Raw genomic sequence first — 7,596 nt, 5'->3', positions numbered from 1 at the left:
TTTTATTACTTCTGATATATCAGACTATTTTTCTAAGAATATTGTACTCTCCATTTTTTTTCATAACATCTTAGTATACGTCTAGATATACAGATATTAATTCTACTACTAAAGTAGTCACAAAATATATTCTATTACGTGGGTAACCTGAGATAGGTAGATTGGGTTTGAAGGATGGGCCTAAGTGTCAATGTAAGATGGTCTCCGATTTGTTCACGTTCGGGAGCCGCCGTCCGAGTTGTATGTTTTGGAGAATGGAAGGTGGTACCTGCAAAGACACTCCAATGCCTAAGTTAGCAAGGAGTTAAACAGGTTTAAGAGTGTATTGAAACTTAAAGATACCTGAGGGGTATCAGGGTATATATAGTGGTGATCCAATAACCACCGTTGGAGTAGTTTCACTTCTGTAGGTGAATAACCATCCCTTTATTTTAGGGTTGTTGAGATATTGCTCTTAGAAGTGGATTGAGAGATTTTAGGGACAGTTACTTATTAAAATAAGTGTTATGTGCTAGCCTATCTCGAGTCTAACCTCTTTGAGGAGGAATCTATGTCGAACCTGACTTCTTTTAGAAGAGGTCGGGTAAGTAGTGAAGACCAATTTTTGGATTGGACCTTTTGGCTTATTTAAACTTGAACCATAGTGTTGAGTCAAGGTATAAACATTTTCCATATTCAAATTCAAACTCTCGAAATCTTAATTAAAGGATGAGATAATAAGTCACCAAGTCACATCCATGAAATTATAGCTAGGAGTGTATATGGTTACGAATATAATTCTATTATATTCTATTATATTAGTTTTGAACTCCATGAGTAACGAATATAATTAGGTCAGACCGATTAAACTCGACTTTAATTGGTTTAGGTATTAATTTTAGGATCGTAGATAGAAACTCGAACTAATTCAATCACCTAATTAATTTAATATTAATTAAAATGAATAAATAAAATTTAATAATATATATATACAATTTTATCTCCTAATTTTAAAGTACTTCAAATTATAACAGTTATTTAAGTTTGAATCAATGATTTATTTTTTAATTATATTGCAAATTTAAAGTATTTAGAAGATGTTTAAATTGGTTTTTTTTTTTTAAATTTTACTTTTAATCGAATATCTATTTACCCGAACCAATTTAACTCAAATTTAATCGGTTTAGATTAGTTTGGATCCACTTAAAAAAAAATTTAAATCCGAACTAATTAAATTTTAATCAGCTCGGTCCTCTTATTTTCTTAATTTCAAATTAACCCCACCTGTGAACACCCTTAATTATAACAAAGTAATATATATGTGAATTTAGCTAATTTGTAATTTAAAGGCACGATAAGGTTGAAAATAGTAATTAAGATGAGGTTTGCCAATAAGCCCAGAGAGTGGGTGGGTTCAATGTGTACGAAACATGGCAAAATAGAAATGAATATGGGCCTATGAAGTAAACGGCTAAACCATAGCATTTCAATTCTGTCCTTCGGTTCCGGATTAACACAGACAAAAGAGACTTTGTACTTACAATGTTAGCAATAAATTAAATTTACTGTGCTGTACTTCTCTCACTGCAACAAGCTTTTCTTTTCAAGTTGAGTGGTTGTGAAGTAAATTAAATTAAATGACAATAGCAGTGACTAGAGTTTCCCATTAATATGCATGTTGTGTATCATATATTGTTTGTCTCTGTTTTTTTTTAAATAAAAATATTATGTATACATAAAGGTAATAATCACTCTATATATGAAGTAGATTCATTTTTTTCCTTCTTTCTATCAATTGATGAGTTATGAGATACTAAGACCTAAATTAACTGGGTCCAATAATACCCCAATTCAACTATAGGAGACTGAGTTTAATTTGATATTGGATGAAGAGAGAACTTTTTTAAAATAGAAAGAAAACAAAATAAAATACACATCATAATATTATTATCAAGCTGCCTCCATTTTTGCAATAAGTAATTAAGTATCATTGATTAATAACAAGGTAAAGCATAACAATTAGCATATGACATTTTTGTTTTCATTTTGGACTGCAATGATTTAATGGAGTTGGATTTTTGAATTCCCAAGGCATCACAATTTCACAAAGGTCCAAGATGAAATGATGGCCCAAAACATAAAAAGGACAAAGAAGAATAGAGGATGATCCTGACCCAAAAAAAGAAAGAATAAAGGTTGATAGTAATCTAGTATTAAGAAAGACAAATTAACTAATAATAGTATATAGGAGAGCTTCTCTTCTCTCATTAGGAGATTCTTCTGTGAATTTTTAGGTTCTTCTCCAAGAGGGAGCCTTTCTTCTCTCAACACACATAGTCATATCCTCACAAATATAGCTTTAAATTTGAGCTTTCTACAACGCTGAAAAACCTGAAATAGACAACCATTTTAGTCAGAAACTCACAATATAAACAGCATTGAAGGAAAAGTCATCAAGTTCAACAAACCTGGAGAGTTGGGGTACAAGAGAGATTGCTTAAATGTAGTAGGGAAGGTAATAAGTGAGAAAGAGATAAATTTCAAAACATACAAGAATGCGCTACTATGAATGTGGAAAAATTCACAAGAAGTGGCAGTTACTGATATTGGATCAAAAAAGTTGTTATTCAGCTTTAAGGACAGGAAGAGAGGGCTGCAGATTATGCAGAACGGCCCTTTGAATGTCAAAGGAAATATGGTCAACCTCAGATTATGGAGGGAGGGGGAATCGGTGTTTGAAGTGGATCATGACTTCATGGAATTTTGGATCCAAGTGCATGGTATCCCACATGACCTCATGGAAAAGGAGACAGGCATTGTTATCGGAGAGATGCTGGGGGTTTTGGCTGAGGCAGAAGATCCAAAAGTCGATGGCGTTCTTAGGAGACCATATATGAGGATAAGGGTTAGCATTAAAATAACCAAGGCTCTGCCAACAGGATTCTAGCTCGACAGAGAGGAAATGCCACCACTGTAGGTCTTCTTCAAGTATGAAAGGCTACCAGACAGTTACTATTTCAATTGTGGTATATTAAGACACGAGAAAAAATCGTGCAAAAACCCAACAGCAATGGCTTGTTGGGACCCATCCAAGAAGAAGTACTCACCAGGATTGGGAGTAACCCAATTTAGACCGAGTCCAACCATGAGAGGAGGAACTTCAAAACAACAGGGAGGGAAGGAGGCAGAGGAGGAACAGACGCGTGAGCAAATGGGCCTTAGACGGGAGAGTGGAGATGAACAAAGCTCTGAGGAGAGTAGGATAAGGGCTGAGCAGGCACCGCAGCAGAAAATCAGGGAAGAAAGCGTATGGAAAAACCAAACAAGGAGAGAGGAAGAAATGGCAGAAGCAGAAGAGCAGGTAGAGGGAGTATCGAAAATCCCCGAATTTCAAGATGACAGGGATATGCTGTTTGACCTAGGAGCAGCATTTAAATTTAAAAATCTTATTATGGATATAAGAGAAAGAAAGAATGAATGGGCCAGCAACACAAAGGCCCAAAAGGGACAGAAGGGGAAAGGGACCCAGAAGTCAAGTGGAAATGGACTAAGGAAGGATATCGGGCCTATCTTAGACATAAATCCTTTGCAAGTAGGGAATATTGAAGGGAGTGGGCTGAATAAAAACCCAAGAGAAGAAACGAAGGTGAACAGCTACAAAATTGAAGACTGAAAGTTGGGCCAAGAGGATAAAAGAGAAAAAGAAACCATAGGCCAGGAATTAAAAAGGCTCATATTAGCAAGGAAGAAGGATGAGCAGGTGAGTAAAGGTAGAATAGAGAGCATGAATCACCAGGAAGTAGGGAGAAGAGGAATGCAAGATGATGAACTGAGCAAGCCATCTAAGGAGGCAAAGAACAGAGAGCTGGAATTGGTTAGTCAACATGTTAATCTGGGTGAAAATGTCTACTTTGTGGAATTAGCAAGTGATGAAGATGAAGACAAAGCAACTGAAGAACAAGCTGAGTGGGAAGCATAGTTAGCCAAGAAATTGGAATTGAAGTTGAATTTGAAAAAGAAAAGAGAGAACTGGCAGGTGCCAATGCTCACATACAAGGACAGGAAGGAGGAACAAGAGGACAATGAGCACAAAAAAATGAAGAATGGCAATACAGCTGTGGATACAGGGGAGTTTGAGTTAGCTATGCATGTGTCTAGGCAGAGTAGGGGAACACAAATGGCTGAGGAGGCGGGCCTTAACATGCCCCAACCTCAGCCATGAGTATTATAAGTTGGAATTGTCGGGGAATAGCGGCTGCCCCGATAATTTCTGAGTTATATGAGATATGTAAAAAAGTAAGGCCGCTAATAGTGTTTTTAATGGAAACTAGGGCTAGAAAGGAAAAAATGGATAGGGTTAGAAGAAAGCTTAATTTTGACTATATGTTTTGCGTGGAACCCCGGGACTTGTCCGGCGGTCTAAGTTTGTTATGGAAATCTAATACTAATATTAATATTTATGAGTGGTGTGATAATTACATTAAAGCAAATATTAACATTAACAATGATTTGAATTGGCAGGGTATTTTCGTGTATGGGAATCCAGTTTTTCAAAAGCGAAGGAAACTATGGCAGGAGCTTACGGTAAGCAACATGAGTAAGGAAGTACCTCAAGCTTATTTGGGGGACTTCAATGATATTTTAAATCAAGATGAGAAGGTAGGCATTCATCCACAACCTAGAATTTATTTAGAAACGTTTAGAAGGTTCGTAGATGATAATGGTTTAATAGATATTGATCTTAAAGGCAGTAAGTACACATGGTTTAGTAATCCAAGAAATAATGTTATCACTAGGAAAAGACTAGATAGAGTGTTAGTGAATTGAAAGTGGTTGCAAATATATCAGAATGTCAATTTAAGAGCCTCTCCGGCCGTTACTTCGGATCATTGTGCTTTATTTTTGGATACACAGCGACGAATTCGGATAAAAAAAGGATTTCAGATTTGAGGCCTATTGGGCAGAACATGAGGAGTGTAAAGAGGTGATCAAAAGGAGCTGGAAATGGGAAGATGGTAGTAGAAAGTGTTGGAATCAATTCACGAAAAAGAGGAACAAATGCATTAGGAATATAATGGAATGGAGTAGTAGGAAGTTCAAAAGAGCAGATAAAGAGATAGAAAGGAAGAAAACAGAACTACATCAAATTCAAGAGGCAGGTATGACAGAAGAGGAGCAAAGAAAGGAGAGAGAATTAAAGAAGCAAATATCAGAGCTCTGGAAACAAGAAGAGAAATATTGGGGGCAAAGATCAAGGCTGAAATAGTTAAAGTTGGGCGATAAAAATACAGTCTTCTTTCATGCGACAACTATTCAGAGAAGAATTAGGAATAGAATTGACAAATTGAGAAATGAGACTGGACAGTGAATTCTAGAGGAAGCAAATATCATGAGATTGGTAAAAAGACATTTCACTAAGTTGTTTATGTCAGAAGGAAATAGGAACCTGGAGGAGTGTGTAACAGAAATTCCTAAGAGAGTCATGAGAGAGATGAATAAGGAGTTAATGGTGAACATCACTGATGAGGAAATAAAGGAAGCGGTGTTTAGCATGGGAGGCTTAAAAGCTCTAGGCCCAAATGGAATAAATGGATTATTTTTTCAACAACACTGGGATATTTTGAGGAAAGAAGTGTGTGGAGTAGTTAAACAGATTTTTAGGGAGGGCAGCGTACCGGAGGACTTGGGAGAAACAACTGTTGTGTTGATTCCTAAAACGAGTCAACCGGAAAGCCTGAATCAACTTAGACTCATAAGCTGTCGCAACTTCGTGTACAACATAGTGACGAGGGTCTTGGTGGGGAGGTTAAGGAGAGTCTTAGATGCTATTATATCTCCAGTCCAAAGTACCTTTGTAAAAGAAAGACTTATACAAGACAATATAGTAATTGTGCAGGAAGCTTTTCATAAGTTAAACAAAAAAGAAAATCATGAAAGCAATGACATAGCTATCAAATTGGATATGAACAAGGGTTATGACAGGCTGGAATGGAATTTTCTACAAAGGGTAATGGAAGAGTTTGGTTTTAGCAAAGATTGGGTCAGATTGTTGATGAGTTGTGTGAAAAGTGCGAGTTATAGATTCAAAATAAATGGCAAGCTATCAACCAAGATCATTCCACAGAGAGGTCTCAGATAGGGAGATCCCTATTGCCCTATTTATTTATTTTGGCTGCTGAGAGTTTTACTATTCTCATGGATAAGGCGAGGAAGAAAAATCTTATATCTGGAATTAGGCTTGCTCTAACAGCACCGGTTATTACTCACCTACTTTTTGCTGATGATTGTATTATTTTTGCAGGGACACAAGAAGAGGAGATTTATCAACTTATCCAAATTATAAATAAATATACAGAGACATCATGACAGAGAATTAACACTGACAAGTCCGGGCTGATATTTGGAAGGCAGGTATCAATACAGAGGAGGGTGAACATTGAGGAGATAACTGAAATGGCATCATGGGATGATCCGGGAAGATACCTAGGGCTACCAGCAAGATGGGAAAGATCCAAGAATAAGGCATTGGAGTGGATACAGGAGAAGATGCTGGACAAGATGCAAGGATGGAAAGAGAAGCTATTAAATCAAGCCAGAAAGGAGGTTTTGATAAAAGCAGTAATACAGGCGATTCCTGTCTAGGCTATGAATATCATTAAATTCTCCAAATCCTTTTGTAAGAGAATTGAAGCAGCAATAGCCAGATTCTGGTGGAGAAGCAATGGAAAGGAAAGAAGCATTTACTAGAAGAGTTGGGTAAAAATGACAAGGAGCAAAATACATGGAGGTTTGGAATTCAAGGATTTAGAATGCCAAAACATAGCACACCTAGCTAAACAAGCTTGGAGGTTGTTAAAAGAGGAGGATGCCATATGGGTTCGGACTTTAAAGGCCATTTATTACCCAAATTACAGCCTATGGGAGGCGGTAGAAGGAAGGAACGCTTCATGGATATGGAAGAACTTGCTTGAGGGAAGGGATTTCCTCAAAAGGAAAGGAAGTTGGAGTATAGAGAATGGAGCGGAGGTAGATATTTGAGAAGACAATTGGGTAGCAGGGATAGGAAAATTGGGAAGAGGCGGAGTAGGAGGTATTAGAAAAGTGAGTGAGCTGATTAGAGAAGGGAAGGGTTGGGATAGGAACAAGATTAAAGAAATATTTCATGGAAGCGTAGCTGAACTAATAACTAAGACTCCTATTAGCCTGATCAACAAGAAGGATTACTTTGTTTGGCAGCACATAAAGGATGGACAGTACAATGTGAGAACCGGTTATTATGTCGCTAAGGAGGAGAAGGATTCGAAGAAAGAGGGAAGAATCTGCAAGGCTTCGACTAGTCAGGATTGGAGGGAGGATTGGGAAGCTATTTGGAGACTACCGGTGCATCAAAAGGTTAGAATGTTTCTATGGAAAGCAGTGCATAGAATTTTGCCAGTAAACACGAATCTATATCAGCGGAGAATTACAACGACGCCCACATGCAACATATGCCAGAAAGAGGATGAAACAATTGAACATGCGCTATTATTGTGTCCGTGGACTAGAGCAGTGTGGTTCGGATCCAGTATTCAAATTGTTCCTACGGCCTATAATGTAAGATCTTTTGGAGAATGGATA

Source organism: Arachis ipaensis, chromosome B02 (assembly GCF_000816755.2).
Source record: "Arachis ipaensis cultivar K30076 chromosome B02, Araip1.1, whole genome shotgun sequence".
Classification (NCBI taxonomy): Eukaryota; Viridiplantae; Streptophyta; class Magnoliopsida; order Fabales; family Fabaceae; genus Arachis; species Arachis ipaensis.
This window is presented reverse-complemented; position numbering follows the sequence as displayed.